The following is a 20,768-nucleotide window of genomic DNA, read 5'->3' as shown; positions in this document are numbered from 1 at the left end:
ATCCATCCAATGTCCCACCACCAAAATGTGGAGGGCAAGAATAAGCAGCTACGTTATTATAGGTTGGGCCATGTTAACCACCAATTAACATTATTTTTCAAGCGTGGCCACGCTTCATGTAGCTTATCTTTTTATAACCATGCAAAGCACTAATAATTGATAAAAGAGATATGGGATGACCAAGCTTATGGCTTGTCTAATGCCAATCATAGGAAGGAAATGTACATAGAGCTAGGAAGCTAGTTTGGGCCCCCAAAATGTAAATGGGCGGCCGCCCGGCCATTGTAAAATGAGAGCTCTTGTATATAAGACATTTTATGGTATATGAAAAGGAAAAATTCCAATAGTCTCAATTGAGTTTTGCTCTCTCCCTCTCTCTCTCACTCTCTTGAGCTTGTGGATGCTTGCTTGTGTTGTAGATGCTTGCATACTTGATCTATGTTGTGTGTGCATGTTGGGATGGTGATGATCTAGCTTCTCCTCTCCTCTCCCCTCTCTTGTCTCTCTACCAAGATCCCTCTTGCATGCATGTTGGCATGCAGTGAAGGTTGAGCTTTTCATAACTCCCTCCTTCTTTGCTCTTCACCTAGCTTGTGAATCTCCATTTGGGTGACACAAGTGGTAGTGGACTGAGCCCCTAGAGGCCTCACATAGGGGAGTTTACCCTCATTAGAGTTGGCTAAGTGCAAATCTCAGACTTGACCCTTTCATGGTTGTTTCTCTTCTTCTTTCCCTCTCTTGTGTGCAAGGTTGTATGTTTAGCTTAACATCTTTGACGCTACTGCTGGGGATAGCACTTAGATTAGGGTCCTCCACATATTTCATGTGCCAGAGTCTTCATTTTACCCAGTTGAAGTGCAAATCCATCGGTTGGTTGCATGTTGTTTGTTTGATTGATTGTGTTTAATAGAGATATGGAGGTCAACCAGAGCATTTCAGAGCATTTAAGTCTTCACCAAAGGTGGGAGACACAAGTAGGTGTTCAATTTTTGCTCTCGACATTCATACAATTTTTTATTTTTTGTTCATCTTTTGTTAAGTTTGCACAATAGTTTATTCATCAAATTAATCTTAATTTATTAGGTTTCTTTACACATTCCAGGTATCAATAGGTAGCTAGAGACCAGCTTTAGCCCCCCATAAAAACAAAATTTAATTTTTTTTTTGCAAGATAGCTGAATTTACAAAAATCAGAGGAGGAAAGTAGGCAAAAATTCCATTCTAGATGAACCTCTGAGAAGTGAACGCCCGTTCCATTCATAGTGAACATCCATGGCAAACTTGCCACGCCCGTTCCATTCCTTTGTGGAAAATATGGTGAGATCTTCAGCCATTAATTTGGCAGTTGGCATTAGAAAGGGAATACTTACATTAAGTTATCATAAATTGCATTTAAAGAAGGGGTACACCTGCACTATCAGAGAATATTTGTAGGTGGAAGTCGGACTTGTAGCATTAAAATATCTGAAAATTGGAAGTGAATGCCCGTACCACTTACAGCGTATGCCTATACCATTTGAATTGCATGACATTATTTCCCTAAAGCCTATGCCCTGTAACATGCCACACCCATTCTCTTCGACTTTCCATGCCCGTGTCATTTCCTTTTGTCCCGGCCATAGCAACTGTACCTGTGTGCCATATTTTCCACACCCGTACCATCTCTCCCTTCTAAAGAGTACACCTATATCATCTGCTTGCTATGCTTGTGTCATTTTTACCATGCCCGTACCTTCATCATCTAAAAGCACACGCCCGTTACTTCCTGAAGCCACGTTGTCGTGACGTGGACGGTGTCGCTAGGAAAGTGCGAGACTTCTAGCTGTGAGAGTAGCTTCTAATCCCCAGCAAGGAAACACACACACATAACTCTTCAAGGTGCATAAGACATCTCCATTTTTGATGACATATACATGTGCCAAATCACTTCAATACAGCCCCAAATTCAGACTGATGATTGCACATAAATTGTGTATCAAGAGCATGTCCAGTTCCAAGCATAGATTTACTGACTCCTTTTTCCAAATGCCTCAAACCAATCACATGTAGGCTTAACACATTCTACAAATGATTTCCATATACATGTGACCATTCACATTACATATACCATATAATGCCAATTCCATCATTTTAAAATGTCTCATGATCACCTGAAAACCTGCTTTCAGATTCCAACAACTCACAAGACAAAAGATGGCACATGGAGCATGTACAACATATTCATCTGTCTTTAAAAAAAAGTCACCATGTCTTGCAATCCAAAACCAAATGTCTTTTTATTCCATGGTTCTTCAAAACCATATATACTTTCAAAGGCTTCTTGTTTTTTTTTAAAAAAAACTTCTATACGATTTTTTTCAAATCGTAAATAACATCAAACAAGATTTCACTTATCTGAGTTAAAAAAAGCAAATTTTTTCTTTTGATTTCGCTATTTCCCATGCACTGTCGTTTGTGCCAAGATCACAAGCATCATATAATGTGTAATTTTTTTGAAGATCGTCTCCTGTAATAGCTCTTCATTCACTCATTAATTCTAATCCCTAGAAGCTCTATACAGTAGGCGCTGTTTTGATTTTAAAATCACTGGTTAGAAGACGCTCTGGTTCTCATTTTCTGCACACACCTTCCAATATGCGCCGCTTTTTGGTTATTTCCCCTTTCCCGCAAGAGAGTCAGAGCTCCCTCACCTTTTGCAGCCCAAAAATTGCATTTTCCCAGTTTGAAATACTGCGCCTCCTTATTTCCTGCATAATATTCGGAAATTTCTTTTTAAAAAAAACTTTTGCATGCCACGCAAGCTGCCACCTTGCGTCACCTTCCTGAGCCTTTCCCTGAGCCTTGTCAACAGTCCTATAGACAATATGTTGTCAAGTGACAATGTCAATGCTTCACCGATTTTGAAATCTTCAGAGGTAGTATGCTCTGTTTGCTTTGTTCTCTGCTTTTCTTCTTCACCTCCCAACAGTGAGGGTAGTACTATACGAGTTTTTTGATGCGCCTTAGCACCATTGGGCTCCTCCTTATTGTCCCCCTTGAATCCCTCAATAAGCACATCTCCAAGCGTTTGGAAAGGTTTTGTGAAGGTCTTTCTGACCCCCAGAATCATAGAGAGCATCTTAAATCGCCAGATGGCTGTTGCAACTACCATGAAACCAAGAACCCAATGTGTAATTGTTTTTTGTCTTTATATCTTCTTAACTAAATCCTTATCTATATTAGATGGTTTAGAACTTTCTTCTTTAGAAGCTTTAGAACTACAGCTCACTTTGTCATCTCTCTCTGAGTTTTTGAGGCTAGGCGGTAGATTATTCTCAGATTTTGCGAGGAGCATTTCCATCACTTCAAGATTTTTCCCAGTTAATGCTGCTGCAACCTTGGCCGCTTCAAACTAGCCATCTATCATCTGTAGCTATTCCGAATGAAAAGTACCCACCTTGGGTGCTAAAAAGATCTCAAACTGTAGCTCCTCTACAAAAATTTCCTTCTAGGAAGCCCCCTCTAAACCTGCACATCCTCTGGTATGTGCCAAATCATCATCAAGATCCACATATATCTGGATGTCATCTTCATCTTCTACATTACCAGGAAGATCATCTTCTTCCTCTTCAACCATATCCATACTATCACTGTCAAGCCTCTCATCCTGAGTCTCCTGTGAATCAAAAGGATCATTGTCATGCCTTCTTTTAAACATCTTAATCGTTTTGCCTGCTAAGCATTTCCATACACATGCTTGACAATGTAAGGGCCAAACCATCTTTTTGCAAACTTTCTTTGAACAGTGAACTGGTTGTCAAGGCTACTATCATACATTAGGACCCAATCACCTTCTTCAATAGGTTTTGGCCGGAGTCTGTGTCTTCTATCAAATCTTTCTTTATTTTTCAACCTTGCATCTTTCAAACGAGCTTTAGCAAGCTCTACATCTTCAGGCCTCCTCTCCAGCTGCCTTATTCGCAATGTAAGGAGGTCTTCCCTGTTCAATCCTTCCACCCAGGGCAATACATTCCAAGTTGAAACTACTTCTTCAACTGGCATTACTAGCTTCTGACCATACATTAATTCTACAGGCATGTATCCTGTCACTGAGCTATGAGTTGTACGGTCAGCCCACAAAGCATATGGTAGCAGCCTTGGCCACTCTCGCATTCTTTCTCTGCATGCCTTAGCCAAAGCTTTAATGATTGGAGGATGTCCTCGCTCACTTTTACCATTGCCCTCAGGATTGTAAGCACATGTTAGGGACAGCTTGATGCCAATTCTAGAGAAGAATTCCCTTGCTTCTTCAACATCTAGCTCACCCTTATCAGCTGTTATTTTCCCAACACAACCATACCGGCAAATCACATCTTCCAAGAGAAATTTGCATACTGTTTCCGTACTCTTTGTTCTAAGAGCACGCCCCTCTACCTGATTTGTCAAATCTTCTCTGCAAGTGCTATGTACTGCATCTGCCAAATTCCCAAAGGCATTGTAACTAGATCTACTACCCATTTGTAGTGCATGGTAGGTGGGTAGGTTGGTTGCAAGCCATCACGATGTTGCACATTTGAGTACATTTGACATACCATGCATGTTTCCACATATTGGGAAATATCCTTGTACATTCCTTTCCACCAATATCTTTCCTTTATTTTGGTAAAGGTGGCCCACACACTTCGATGTGCAGCCCAGAGACTCTCATGGAATTCTTTCATGAGCTTCCCTTGAGTCTCTTTATCACATATGACTCTCTGTGGCATAGCATTCCTCTGCTTAGGATGCTTCCAGAGGTACCCATCCTTTAGAAAATAACCATATGCTTTTCTGCGGATCCTCTTAAATTCTGAGTCAGACCAATTTTCCTGTCTTGTCAGAGTACTCAAGTATTGACCAATAAGCAACCAATCTCCTTCATACATTTCCTCAGTAAAAGACTCAAGTGCATTTGATAAATAAGCAAGTATGGTCCCCTTTTGCATATGCAGTAGTATAGAATCTTGTACCTACATCATCAATATCACTAATCATCCCTTCTTCATCTTCATACCTGGCTCTTGATAGCATATCTGCAACTGGGTTATCTTTTCATGTAATATGCTCAAACTCAGGATTTAGTGACTTGATATAGGCAATCCACCTAAGCATAGCAATATCTGGAGTGGTGCAGCTTGCAATCATCCCAAGGAGTGGTAAGAAATCAGTTTCTACAAGTAGATGCCCCAATAAGATATTCTTTTTCACATTTTAGAGCAGTGACTATTCCCCATAACTCCCTCTTGATCTGCGGATATTTTCGTTGACGAATGCTTTTTAATACCTTTGCTCCAAATCTGATTACATACTTGTGATCATCCTCATCATCTTGCCCTACTGCCCATCCTATCCCAGTAGGACTAGTATCAACTGTAACAATCATAGGCCTGCCACACTCATAATCTACCTTCCTTAGAGTAGGTGATGATTGGAGCAAATATTTCAGCTTCCGCATAGCATTAATATGTACTGCACTCCATAAAAATTTTTGATTTTTCCTCAAAAGTTGATAAAGAGGATCTGCTACATGTGCATAATGTGGGATCCAAATAACATAAAAGACACATGCACCTAGAAATCTCCTCAGCTCTGTAACATTAATGCATATCTCTTTCATTCTTTGTATTGCATCTATCTTGGCTGGACAAGGTTGGCGTCCATTAGTACTACAAAGATGCCCCACTATTAGCACTTCACCAACCCCAAATACTGATTTCGATCCAGACAAAGTAAGATTCACCTCTTCAAGCCTGGATAGAATCATATCACAATCTTTTATATGATTTGCCATAAACTTACGGCACCCTTTCGAATCCAAATCCTCATCTTTATTTTTCTCATCACAGCCCTTTATTGGCACATCATCCAGAAAAGGCATAGTTATTTGTGGTATGAAGTCTCGCAAGACTTTATTCATTCCATTCATCATATGTGCCACTGAGTTGGTGGCTCCCTGTGGTAAGGTACACATTCTTACCAATCCCAAAGGAGTTTTCATTGTGGTCAAGTCCCTGCTTTGTATATCCAGCTGGAACTGATCATATCCCGAATACAGATCACCTATAGAGTATATAGCTTTCCTTGCAAATGCTTCTGCAAACTCATCCACAATCGAACCTGCTCCCACATTCCTGATTATGACTTTGTTTATAGGTTGCATGTCTTGAATGAAGCGCAATGTTCCATTTTTCTTTGGCACGGTAAACCATCTGTTGGAATATGGAGCGCATGATGGCTCCAAAATTCCCATCTTGATCTTTTCTTTTAGTAATTCCATCAGCTTTGGCAAGAGAGCCTTTGGTACTAGAATCGGCCGCGCAGGTTCCAGGGCACATGTGGTACAGTGAAGATCACCATTGGCGTTGTTACACTTGGATCAACACAGCCTATCTCATGCGGCTGAAAAGCAAAGGCTTTCCCATGTTTTACAAGCATCTCCTCAAAGCATTCCCTCAACAGAAAATCCTTTTCACCAATCTTCAGTTCTTTTAGGGTTTCCTGTGTAAACTTATGCCCAATTTTCTTTGGATCTCTGAGATTCGGTTGCATAGAGACTTCATCTAATTTTTCCTTGCTTCCTGGTGGCAAGGGCAAGGCAACTGGTTTCACCTTCTTTGCAACTGTTTTGTACTTTGTATCAACATGAGCATCCATCTCACAATTCATGTTTTTACATTCCATCCCCTTAATTCCCAGATTATATCATACATCCCCACAGATGACACCTCTATCATCTCATTTCCAACCTGTAAGCATGCTCTTCCCATATCAAAAAGCACATCCATAGTATCCACAAATGACACCTCATCAAGCACCCCTAAAATAAACTCATTCTTTTCCAAAAGACCACACTGCTCAAGACTTTTTTGTTCATTTTGTACATGTCTACGCATGCCACGCTTCAAATCCTTGCTTTTTACAAAGACTAGTGACCCATAGCTAGAAAATCCCTGAAAATTTGCTGAAAAGTTATTTACATTGATTGAGTCCTGCGAGAATTCATTTTCCCTTGTACCATTGGAATCCCGCTTTACAATGGCACCTGGCCAAAATCCCTCATCTCCCTATAGTTCATGAATTCTCTATTTATCTTTGGGAGTGACTGTGCTCGAAGAGACTCATGGTTCATTTCATGGTTAATGCAAACTGTCAAGAACTGAACAGCTTTCTTGCCATCTTTACTCCTTATTCTTGCATATGCCGAGCCATCATCCAAAACTTTTGTTTCCATCCTCACAGCTGTAATGTAGGGTTGCCCAAGGATGAGGGGATACGATGACATCTCCTGAACAAAGAAGTTCTGATCATCTTTCACGTCCCCTATAGTTACCCTTACATTTGGACATGCTGCATAGAGCTCTCCAGATGAGTTATTAGCTGCTTTAATCATCCACCCATGATCTACATCCATTGGCCACTTACATTTGTTGTAGAGATTTTTAGCCATAAGATTTATTTCAGACCCATGGTCGATTAGAGCGACATACGGCTCTTCCAAGTCACCTATCTTGACAAGGGTTTCAGTGGTGGCCCTTGCCCAATGGCTCCTGGAATAATGACTCTTTGTAAGAACTTCTTTTTCATCATCCTCTTCCACAAAGCGCACTTGTCGTGCCCCTTCAGCAGAGTGATTACATTCCACCACATTTTCTCTCTCTTCCTTTTGCTGTACCTGTACTCCATGAGTCTTGGAAGTGCTTGCCTCTCCTTGTGATGGAATAGATTCAATTATGGACTGCCTCTTCCTTCGTATAATATCAATTATCTCATCATGGAATTCTTTCTTTGCAATTCCCAAGACTTCCCCTAGTGTAAATTCCACCCTGCTATTTAGAATCCTCTCTTCAAGCACCTTTTTGAGATCTGTTTGCAGCTTCAATATCAGATTGAAGTTTGTAGAGTGGACTTTTTCCTTTACCCTTCTCCTTCTCATGCTTCATTTTTGCTGGCACTTCTTCCATTGATACTTCCTGTGGAGGTCTGCTATGCGGTAGAGGCATATGTGATGGCCCAGGATCCTTCTTTTCACTTCCACGGGTAACTCTTTTTGATGACCCTCCTTCCTCATTTTCCCTTTTACGCTTCTCCTCTACCTGTGCCTCATTATTCTGGCATTTAGCAATGTAGGCATGAACAGATAAAGAATCCACAGGCTCCTCCCAGCCAGTCTCAAGACGTATACAGTCACCTGCCTCATGCAAAGCTTGCTTAGACACCTTCTTTGACGCAATTAATTCCATTGTTGATGGCCAAAAATCTTCATTCTCATAATCTTCATCATTCTCAGATTCCTGCTTTGATTGACCAACCTTTAACCCATAGGTTGCTGCCTCAACCATAGAGATGGCATGTCCAGCGACCATGTCCTCAACCAATTTTTTCATCCCTCCTTTTCCTTTGTGCTTAATGGAAGACCAGTCTCTGTAAGGTGAATTTTTCCATCTTTGAAAAACACAAGTTGATTTCTGAGGGCTTCTTTATAGCTAGCACAGTCTTTCTTTGCATGTTCTGGGTCATCACACCATATGCATCTGAATGTAAACCCTTCTTTGCTTTGAGGCCTTTGCATAGAAGCCTGTCCTAATGGTAGCCCTTTTTCCTCAATCCTGGACATCTTCAATTTTAGGTCTCGCATACCCTTAATAAGCTTATCCATCGGCCCTTCTACCTTTGGGATTGCAGCAGTTGGTTTTGGTAGATTCTCAGGGATAACAGCAGTTATAGGGGTTGCCGAGCTCATCACCATTTTATCCCTCCTTCGCTGCCACTTTGCTAGCATGGTGACCGCATCCTCGACATCATTCCAATCATTCTTTAGCCCCTGCTCTGTATCCTTATCCTCAAGGAGGATTTCCAGTTTCTCTTGGAGATCTTTCCCAGCTGCTTGTAAGAAGAGCTCTATTTTTTCTCTGTCCAAAGTTGTGCGCTCTATCCTTGACAGCTGGGCATAACGCTTCTCAAACTCTCTTAGCAACTCTGTGGCAGAAATTTGCATTTTGGGTTTTGTGACCCATTCCAAGAAAGTTCGTTTGGTCACTCGCTCGGAATCCTCCATGAAATATTCATCCTTTAAAGCAAGCTTGAACTCCTCCCAATTTCTGCCACCATGTGCTGTTTGCAATCCCCTTATGCGCTCTCTTATTTTAGGAACACATACCAGCTCAAAGCTTCGAACCATATCCTCCTCAGTCACCCTGTTTAGCTCCATTTCCTTTGTGTAATTGCGCAGGTACTTTGTGATATCCTTACCATCAAATTGATCCACCTTTTTCACAATTGATTGCAGTGCTTTGGTCGTGGAAATTTGTCCTCTCTCAGCAGCTTGCTGCTGTTGCATATACATAGTAAACATCTGAAACATTTGCATAACTCCGAGGTCAAAATGAACCCCCTGACCCTCAGGATTCTCAGCCATAGCTTCCCTGTGTATTTCACCACACTCTCACCCCAGCAGTTTCACGTCGGGTTCACCAAAAAGCTATCGTGACATGGACAGTGTCGCTGGGAAAGTGCGAGACTTCTAGCTGTGAGAGTAGCTTCTAATCCCCAGTAAGGAAACACACACACATAACTCTTCAAGGTGCATAAGACATCTCCATTTTTTATGACATATACATGTGCCAAATCACTTCAATACATCCCCAAATTCAGCCTGATGATTGCACATAGATTGTGTATCAAGAGCATGTCCAGTTCCAAGCATAGATTTACTGACTCCTTTTTCCAAATGCCTCAAACCAATCACATGTAGGCTTAACACATTCTACAAATGATTTCCATATACATGTGACCATTCACATCACATGTACCATATAATGCCAATTCCATCATTTTAAAATGTCTCATGATCACCTAAAAACTTGCTTTCAGATTCCAACAACTCACAAGGCAAAAGATGGCACATGGAGCATGTACAACATATTCATCTGTCTTTTAAAAAAAGTCACCATGTCTAACAATCCAAAACCAAATGTCTTTTTATTCCATGGTTCTTCAAAACCATATATACTTTCAAAGAATTCTTGTTTTTTTTTAAAAAAAAAACTTCTATACGATTTTTTTCAAATGGTAAATAACATCAAACAAGATTTCACTTATCTGAGTAAAAAAAAGCGAATTTTTTCTTTTGATTTTGCTATTTCCCATGCACTGCCGTTTGCGCCAAGATCACAAGCATCATATAATGTGTAATTTTTTTGAAGATCGTCTCCTGTAATAGCTCTTCATTCACTCATTAATTCTAATCCCTAGAAGCTCTATACAGTAGGCGCCGTTTTGATTTTAAAATCACTGGTTAGAAGACGCTCTGGTTCTCATTTTCTGCACACACCTTCCAATATGCGCCGCTTTCTGGTTATTTCCCCTGTCCCGCAAGAGAGTCGGAGCTCCCTCACCTTTTGCAGCCCAAAAATTGCATTTTCCCAGTTTGAAATACTGCGCCTCCTTATTTCCTGCATAATATTCAGAAATTTTTAAAAAAAAAAAACTTTTGCATGCCACGCAAGCTGCCACCTTGCGTCACCTTCATGAGCCTTTCCCTGAGCCTTGTCAACAGTCCTATAGACAATATGTTGTCAAGTGACAATGTCAATGCTTCACCGATTTTGAAATCTTCAGAGGTAGTATGCTTTGTTTGCTTTGTTCTCTGCTTTTCTTCTTCACCTCCCAACAGTGAGGGTAGTACTGTACGAGCTTTTTGATGTGCCTTAGCACCATTGGGCTCCTCCTTATTTTCCCCCTTGAATCCCTCAGTAAGCACATCTCCAAGCGTTTGGAAAGGTTTTGTGAAGGTCTTTCTGACCCCCAGAATCATAGAGAGCATCTTAAATTGCCAGATGGCTGTTGCAACTACCATGAAACCAAGAACCCAATGTGTAATTGTTTTTTGTCTTTATATCTTCTTAACTAAATCCTTATCTATATTAGATGGTTTAGAACTTTCTTCTTCAGAAGCTTCAGAACTGCAACTCACTTTGTCATCTCTCTCTGAGTTTTTGAGGCTAGGCGGTAGATTATTCTCAGATTTTGCGAGGAGCATTTCCATCACTTCAAGATTTTTCCTAGTTAATGTTGCTGCAACCTTGGCCACTTCAAACTAGCCATCTATCATCTGTAGCTATTCCGAATGAAAAGTACCCACCTTGGGTGCTAAAAATATCTCAAACTGTAGCTCCTCTACAAAAATTTCCTTCTAGGAAGTTGTTCATAGCATGTCTGACCACAACTCTTCAGTTCATCACATACCCATCAGGCACTCCCAGCTCCTGCTATCTGCCCTCTAAAATGGCTCCTTATCAGCTTGTGCGCTTCACAAAAACTCACACATTTCTCCACTGTTTGCCTGGCCTTCAAGCATGCATCTGCACAGCAAAAGCTTGCCCTTTTCCTCCACTAAAAACATCACACTATCCAAGTGTTAAAACACCTACTACACCCATTATGTACACAGGCTTTGAGACTTGACTCAGTCTCAGCTCGTCTTATTGAACCTCATTTACAATATGAACATATGTACATGGGCATCATATAAATCAAGTCATGGCACTTAATCCCATGCATCTGGATTTGCATTTAATGGCCTCATATGCATGGTTTCACACCATAGATGTGCCATGGCACGACAACGTCCATGTCTTCCAAGAAGCGTATGCCTGTGTCACCTTCTTTCTCAGAAGCGTATGCCTGTGTCCTCCACAAAGCATACACTCATACCATCTTAAAGTGTAGGGTTGTACCATTCCCAAGAAAAATATAAACTGTTCACAAGGGGGTCCTACAGAGTAATTCCACACATTCATGCACCTATGTTTGGGAAAATTGGTACAAGGAAACCCTCTCTTTGATGATATAAACTCTCATGAAGCTCCCTCGCTCATAAGGTCAGACCCATCAGGGTTAATAAATCTTGCAGCCAAATAGTGCTAGTCTTTGACAACACCAATGAGAGCAAAGATCACCCTAGTGGGACGAGAAACTCTTGACCTCAAAACAGGAGAACTTGAGGCTTAGTGTATGGACATACCACCTTTCCAAGAGTAAGACCCTACCTCTCCTACAGACTCAAAGAGAAGCCTTGCTTTGAAGCTCCGCAACTTTATCATGGGTAACACACAGTCACAGAAGAGCCACATCCCAGGGTGAGAGGTATGGAACACCAACAGGAAAGAGAGCCCATGCCACTTCTACATCCTAGAGTGGAAATAGGGCAAAGTCAGAGCCAGCAAACCCAAACTCATCCGTTAGTCTAGAGAACCATACTCGTCTCGAGGTTGGTCAATTCATTTTGAGCCCAACAACCCATACAAAACCCGAGGCCAGATCCAGCCTCCCAAAGGTCTGAAACATCGTATTAGAGAGAAAGGGCCTACCCACCCCCGTCACATCAGCTTGGCCCACTTATAGATCAACAATATCCACCTTGGGGAGTATACCCAAGGTACCACATGGGGCCACATCAGGCATTGCCCAATCCACCCATGAGACAAGGACCTCCAATGGTCTATTATCCGCCTGGCCCAGCTCGTCCACCCATCGTTTCCCAACCAGCACTCGCTCCAGGGCTACTAACACTGAAAATGTTGAGAATAGCCATGGAAATAGGGAGGGGAGTGGATGCTAGCATCATGCCCCTTGTACCATCTTAACAAGCACGAGGACCCAGACTAGGAGAAAAACAAACCCGCAAACATCTCAAAACTAATCACTAAGTTTGATGGGACTGGAGACCCCATCCTGCACTTAGATATGTTCAACCAGATTTGTAAGGCCTTTGGCCATGCGGATGATCAAGTTAAGGTTAGTTCCTTTAGCCTCACCCTAGATGGTAAAGCCGACCAATGGTTTAGGTCCTTGAAAACTGAGGACAAGGCCACCTTCAAAGCCTTGAAAGAGGCCTTCAAGGTTGGATATTCTCATCAAGGAACTAGATGGAGTCTTGTTGAGTAGCTACACAATGTTAGGCAAAAGGATGGTGAAACCATCCAAGACTACATCAATAGAGTCAGATATCTCCACTATCATTGTAGTGCTAGAGATAAGTTCTCTGATGAAAGGCTAATAGGGAGATTTTTAGAAGGTCAAGATGTCGTACCCGTGACAAATTCCTTGTATGCCTTGGCCCATACCTCCTTTGAGCAATGCTGTAAGAGTGCTATGGACTTTGAGGACAACACCAAGAGGGAACACATTCCCGAGAACTCCATGAGGGTACCTCAAAATCCTCATTCAAGACCACCAGCACCAGATTTGATGGAAAAAGCAAGGATTCCACCTCTGGACAATAGGTTGAGTAGTTGGCTGCTACATTAATGCAACAAATGACCCAACATTGGAGAACTGGCCAAGGCTGATCGAGTTGGCCAACCCCATCTCTATCTGAAGAGGGAGCTAGTATGGTGCCTGATTTGTCAAGCTAACCATACGAACACAAAGTGTCCACATCTTCGACTCCATTCCACCCTCTACTACGTGCATATTGCCAAAGGTGGGGTAGTCACAAAGTCACAAACTACTATTAGCGAAGGGCTGCTCAAGCCCGCGCTCTACCTCAAGCCCTACCTCAAGCCCTGCCTGCAAACCCAAAGCAACCGCTGGCTTTTCCAGCACCTGTGCTTCACAATGTACCTCAACCAGGCCAAGAAGTGGCCCAAAGAGGAATTCTTAGGGCACCCGAAACACCCTTACCACCCCCAATTCTCCCACCTCAACTCCCATCGCCACGAGTCACACGTGGTAGGATAACCCTGAAGGGAACGAGGGGGATGTTCCTGAAGGTTCCACCTATGAACCTCTGGAGCTAACTAATCCACCCTCCCAATATTTAAGACACTATGTGATGGAGGGTGACCAAATGTTCTGAGTGTACTTAGTTGTCCTAATGCCACGGGGTCGGGACATGAATACAATGGCTAAACGACCAACCATGAAATGCTATCATTGCACAAGACCTCATCGAGTGGCTGAGTGTCCAATCAATAAAGGGATGGCAAGCACCTCTCTAGGCACTCCCACATTAACCCCTTTATGCGTTGGGTTTGGGATAGACCATATGTATAAGGATTGTCCAATTGAGACTAGGGACAATAGGAAAAGCTCGTGAAGCTAATCCTAGCACCAACATTAACCTAATGAGTGTAAGAGATGGCTTCATTCATACGATCCCTCTCAACGCCATGACCAGATTGCAAAAAACAGACGAGAAATAGATAAAGGGCTGCAACTCATGCTACAGCAGAGGCATCGACCTCACGAGACTAGGGACAAGCAAAGGTCTTAGCCTCAAAGAATGTCCCTGAACAAGCACAAAGCAACTAGACACTTGAGAAAGAAAACCACAGAAATCGGCAAAGGGGATAGCCGTTTAGTTATTAAGAGTGGTTCGGAAGATGGCATGACCACACATACATCAACATCTTTGTTAGAAGAGGAACATCTACTACAATCGGCCACCCAATCCAAGGAATTGATTGACACTAACAAGTTCCCTAAAAAGCTTGCCGAATACCCTAGCCGCATGAGGAGAAGGAAAGACTCTTTGCAGCCCAAGAATTAGTCAGGGATTGCCAAGCTTAGATAGAAGATGAGCCTCCAAATTCTTACCTTGAGCCATGCCCTTTGTTCTCTAACATGAAGAGGCTCAGGTATATAATAGAAAGATCCTAGACCAGTCACCCCCTCATAGACTGACACAAGCAGCATCACCCACTTTGACAGCTACCCCCCACCAGGGAAATTGGGTAGTTGAATATCTCAAACACTTGGGGGATGACCATCTTAAAAGAACAGACATGGAGGTCCCCATCTAAATACCTTATACAAATAAGTGCTTGAGAATACGCCAAGGCGACCTTCCTCACGGAATAGCCTTGTGCTCCTAGAGACATTGTTGGTCTATCTCCCTTCCTCTTCTCAGATCCAAATCCCCATTGGCACCTTGGTTCAAGGTAGCCCAAGGTTATGGAAGGATCTGAAGGATTGGATGGTGGGATGCCTCAAGGCAGGCATGCAAGAATCCATAGAGCTAGATAGCTCTAATGAGTACAAGGAAGATGAAATTGAACCCCACGAGATCATTGGCACCCCCATAGTTTGAGTAAATAAACTTGGACAATATTTTGAAGGCGATGAACTCAATGCTACATTGTCGATAACCTTCAATGACCTCTAGGTTAAAGCAATCCTAGATGGGGGAGCAAGAGAGCATTTTTACCAAAAAAATTCTAGGAAAAACAAAAAAATATACCTTTTTTTTCAAATTTATGGAGACAAAGCCCACACTTTCATGTCAAACACCTAAAAAAACACTACTTTTGTGAAAAAAAAATGCATAAAACATTACTTACATTTTACTCTAAACCCAAAAATGTCCAATTTAAAAAAATATTTACAAAAGAGAAGAAACTCTTCCAATTAACTACCAGAGTCTTTGGACCTTTTGCTTAAAAATATCAATTATTTTCTAATGCAAGTGTCAAGAAGTTTTTTAACTCAAATCCCCATACAAAACAATTTCTATATCATGCAAATTAAGAATGTCCACACGTCATCAACAAATTTTACTTTTCTTTCCTTTTTTGATTTGTCTAAGCATCTCTAGATCATACTTTCCCTTGAGCACGGATAAGTTTTGTACCAATACACATTTCTACATTGCATGTTGTACGTAGCGTGTTATCAACAAACTGATAGGTGAAAAAATTGACGTTACTTTTAGACCCAATATAATTTGATGAATCTCTTACATGGGGTTAGTGCATTGTCTAAGAAAATAAATTTTCTTTGTATACAAATTTTGTCATTTTTCATGACTCACATTACTGGTAAAACTCGCTACTGATGGAGCCTCTGCTAGACCCATTGGTCTATTGAAGGATTTGAAAATAAAGATCCTTGGAACCACCTTCCGCCACACCTTTGTGGTGATGATGAACTTCGGACATAGCTAGTTTTACATGACTGCATCCTTGGGCACCCTTTCATGAGGGAAACTAAAATGATCCACAATTGGGATACCGACCATATGTACATTCAAAGGAAAGATCAGAGAGTTAAGATCAACCTACGCACGTGGAAGGTACATCTCATGAGCGGCTGACCCTTTGCAGAGGACTCACTAACAACTACCAAATCCACTGCAGTCCTCCACCTATGCCGCCAAACGTGCCATAAAACAATAAAGGATAGTGAGGAATGTGCTCGGAATGTGCAACTCTTTCAGAGCCAGAATACTCTGGGAATTGGATGCATATCCTTGCTACCTTGGACATACTTCCAAGATGCACAGGAACCAGGTTTGCTATAGCCGACGGGCAGTAAATCACATTTCTCTACATTCTTAGCGCTGCATACGTGCCTAATGTCGGCACTCTTGAACCAACATAGACCGATATAGCAAAACCATCACGTGGAACATGCTCAAACAGAACTCGCAAGCTTGATGGATTCCGTGGGCCAGAATGCTAAATTTTCCCTACCGACTTAGACACCCACTGGCTAAAATATGTAGGGGTGGTTAAAGCACATGACAACTTCAACAAAACATGGCAAAAGGAGTTCGCAAATAACTCCCTTTTGGTCCACACGACCGCCCCAAAACCAATAGAACCCATTGATCCCAAACCCGAAAAGCTTTGCTACTATGTGTGCAAAGCACACAATAATAACAAGTTAGCACTGATGGAAAAAATAAGCCAAAAAACTAATAGAAGAAGAAAGCACTAGGGTAGAAGAGACCAAACAAGTTTCCAAACACTTAAAAACCTTCTAGATGGCCGACAGATTTGTGCAATATGACTCAGCCCAAAGGTCCCACAATGGACAACAAGGGACCTCATATGATGGTTCAGCTAAGGTAAAGGAAATTAACCTGGTAGGCCCAAGTAAAGACCCAAGGCTAGTATACATCGGAGATGACCTCTACAAAGGAAGAGATCAATCTCATTGCTCTACTCACAAAACTCTAGGATTTCTTCACCTGGAAGTACATGGATATGAGGGTGTACCTCCTGAAGAGCTCCCGAAGTAGTCAAACACACCATCCCTCTGGTCGATGGAGCGAGATCGGCTAAACAAAGTGTTTATCCTATGAATTCGAAGTATTCCAAGTTGGTCCAAGAAGAAATCAATAGACTCATTGACACACCGGATTCATCTACTAAATAGAGCACATAGAATGTGTATCCCCCATAGTGATAGCTCCCAGAAAGAATGTGTATCCCCCATAGTGATAGCTCCCAGAAAGAATGGAAAGGTAAGAGTGTGTGTGGATCTCAAAAAGGTCAGTGCCACCACCATACGGGATCATTATCCCTTACTCTTCACTGAACACATGCTCGGACAAGTTACAAGAAAGGAAGCCTATAACTACCTTGATGGATTCTACGGCTACAACCAGTCACAAAACAACCTTTGCCACCACAGAATGGGGAACTTATGCATATCACATCATGCCCTTTGGGTTGACCAATGCCCTTGGTACCTTCTTCTAGCGACTAATGTGCAGGATCTATAAGGAATATCTTCAGAAATTCCTTGAGGTATTTATGGATTACCTCTGTGTCAACTCCTCGTGGAAGGCACACCTTGACTATTTACATAAGGTGCTAGAAAGATGCAAGTTGTATCGCATTTCATTGAAACCACTCAAATGTCAGTTTTGGGTTAGGCATGGAGTTTTCCTCGGTCACATTGTCTCTCGACAAGGAATCTCCATGGACGATAGTAAGGTGCAGCTCATCCTTGCACTACCCCCACCCACCAATTTTAAAGGACTCCAGTGTTTTATGGGACATGTTGGCTATTATCGGTGTTTCATTTTTATGTATGATGATATAGCTCGACCCCTTTATGGACTCTTGATCCTTTTTGAGTGGATGGAGGAATGCCAACAAGCTTATACCACCCTCAAGAAATTCTTGGCAAGTGCTCCTATTCTAAGTTCCCCAGCTGGGATATTATCTTTCATGTCCACATCAATGCCTTCGCCTTTGCTGTTGGATGTGTGCTGGCCAACCTGGTGAACACAAGATGGATTTTCCAATCAGCTTTTCTAGTCACCAACTAAACGAGGCCGAAAGAATTATACCACGACTGAAAGAGAAGGGTTGACCATGGGTTACACCGTTAAGAAGTTTTTCCATTATCTTTTGGTAACCAAATTTATCTTCTTTGTAGAACATTAAGCTCTTCTATACCTGGTAAAAAAGCCCTATACAATAGGAAAGAATCACCAAATGGCTACTGATCTTGCTTGAGTTTGACTTCACTATCATAGTGTGGAAGGGCTCACAACATGTCTTGGCTGACCATATGTCAAGAATCCCCAACGGCGAGCCACCCATGGGAGTTGATGATGATTTACCAGATCCTGCCCTTGTGTTGGGATGATTCTGGTTGTGCTATGGAATGTTGCAGGGCAAATCGTGTTAGTACCCTCCATATGTGCAGTTTGAAAGAAAGTCAGTTTTTTGTATGACCAAAGCCCAAGCACATGAAGTCTACGGTCTTTCAAATTCTGGAGTGGATGCGCAAACATTGGGTGAGGCTAATTTTACAGATGCAGAATGGCTATCATGTTTTGATGAGGTGCCAAGAAGGGGTAGTAAAGTAAAATGCAGGACTTTGAAGCTAGAGTTGTGGCCCAGGTTCTACACCCTTTTTACTTTGGTGTATCAGGAACCTCCCAGCAACTATGGGATGGAGGTGACCAAGGCATTTGCAAGAGGTTTTCTGCATGAGTGTACAAAAGGGCCAGTCGATTGGGATTTATTTTCTGAGAGCATGATAGCGGCTATGGATGCAAAGAAGCTACAAGCAAAGAAGCATCGATGGTCTATTTTCCATGCTTCCTTTGCACCGCATACCTCTAGGTTTGACCAGGTGAAGCCTCTTGAGCAATTGGAGACAGTACAAAATATGCATGTGGACTCAGAGGCAATTGCTGTGTTGGACAGAATAATTGAGGTGCTTGAAAGGAAATATGCTCATGCCCTGTCAGAGCTCAACGAAGCTACAAGAAAAGTTGTACAAAGCGGATATGCATCGAGATGAAGGGGCACAGCTCCTGGTTAGTAGTTTGAAAAGACAGTTGGAAGATGCACAATCTGAGTTGCAAAAGGTTGAAAATGTGTCAGACCCAGGTGGGAAGTTACAACAGCTGAGGATGAAAGTGGACAGATTGTCGCTGACCATCCAAACTGTGGATGGAGTTGTTATGGGTACTGTTCCTGCTAGTGCGGGCTGTGAAAGTCAAGAGTTTCTAGAAAATGCAAAACAAATAGTGCATGTGCGTGCTCAGGTGGATTTTGTGAAAGACATGCAGGCAAGAAGGAACAAAGTGTTCCTATCCTTGCCAACACCTAAATTACCACATGCAGATCTGGGCTTATCAGATGCGCACAATATTTGTTTTGCTTGTGGATTGGTCATGTATGATGCAGATGGTCTTTGCATGTTTATACTTCCTTGTGGTCATGCTTATCATATTTATTGTTTTGCTCATGCTACAAGCAAAGAGATTTGCATGGCTATGGGATGCACGCAAATGATCTCACCTTCCAAACACTGCTGCCAAATCATGCTTTTCCCATGGTACGTACCATACTGTTATGCTCTCTAACCCTTGTCTTCATTACTGGTTTTTTTTGTGTACCTTTTTGTAAGGTGGGCGAGGGTAAGATGCATATGGATAAATGGTACCACCTAGAGTTGTCATTTCTAGCATGGCAACTGATTCTGTTAGCAAGGTAGCTATCTTATGTTGCTTGGGATCTACATTGATGGGCTGGTAGCTAGATTGTGAGCCTAGAAGCTACCACAAATAAGAGTACATGTACAGGTCTATTCCTTTGGTGACTGTAACTCCTTATTTGGTAGTTGTGAGTGCCTACCTGGACTGGTTAGATACTGTTACCATATTATAGTAGTGATGTGTGTGAACACACTTAGGACCGCCGGGGCACTTTTTCCCTCACTAGGAGGTTTTTTCCCCCGTGCATTGTATATACGCCCATTATCTTCTAGGGCTTGTTATCTTTCATTTTTGGCACTCATAATACACTACTGTGTTGTGCTCAAGCTTCCTCATCTTCTTGAAGTTGTGTGTGCATTCCTGCAACCCTAATTCCAACAATTGGTATCAGAGCAGGCTTCCTCCTCCCGGGCAGCATCACCGGCACCTGCCGCTTCATCTCCTCCGATTGCAACGAGGTTTCACGAGCGCCTGCAGGTTAGTATATGCCGTGGGAGAGCCCGTAGGGCTTAGTCGTTTCAGAATTTTGATCTGAAGTCATTTCGCCCTCCGTTTTTGCATTCCAAGTACTGCGCAGGCAAAATCGTCCTACTGTGCAGATTTTCTGTCAAGATTACAATCTGCAGGACAGGTGCCCATTCGTCTGTTTTGGGCTGTGCTATATAGCACAGGTCGATTTTATACAGGTTTACCTCTTGCAGACAGCATTTACATCTAGTAGTACAGTCATTGGCCATGGCTGACAACAATGATGTATTCCGCATGTTGGCTGCTGAGGATAAGTTGGATGGCACCAACTATCCATTGTGGGCATATATGATGCGACATGTATTGGTAGCAAAGGGGTTATGGAATATTGTGCAGGGTATTGATGCACGTCCTATTGTGGCTGGGAATGCTGCAAACACATCAGAAACAGGTACTGTTGATGATGGTGCAGGCACAAGTGCTGTAGCAGCTGTTCGAGAACCACCACTTTCAGCAGAGCAGATTCGTTGGGATG

The 20,768-nt window shown here is 42.2% G+C and overlaps 1 pseudogene; it reads right to left on the bottom strand.

Moving 5' to 3' along the window:
- Positions 1-2,675: 2,675 nt before the first annotated feature.
- Positions 2,676-18,454, bottom strand: LOC147639304 (uncharacterized; annotated as a pseudogene).
- Positions 18,455-20,768: the final 2,314 nt, after the last annotated feature.

Source organism: Cibotium barometz, chromosome 4, assembly GCF_041138505.1.
Source record: "Cibotium barometz isolate CiBa-2024 chromosome 4, ASM4113850v1, whole genome shotgun sequence".
Lineage (NCBI taxonomy): Eukaryota > Viridiplantae > Streptophyta > Polypodiopsida > Cyatheales > Cibotiaceae > Cibotium > Cibotium barometz.
Note: the sequence above shows the minus strand (reverse complement) of the source record. Positions and strands in the feature narration are given on the sequence as shown.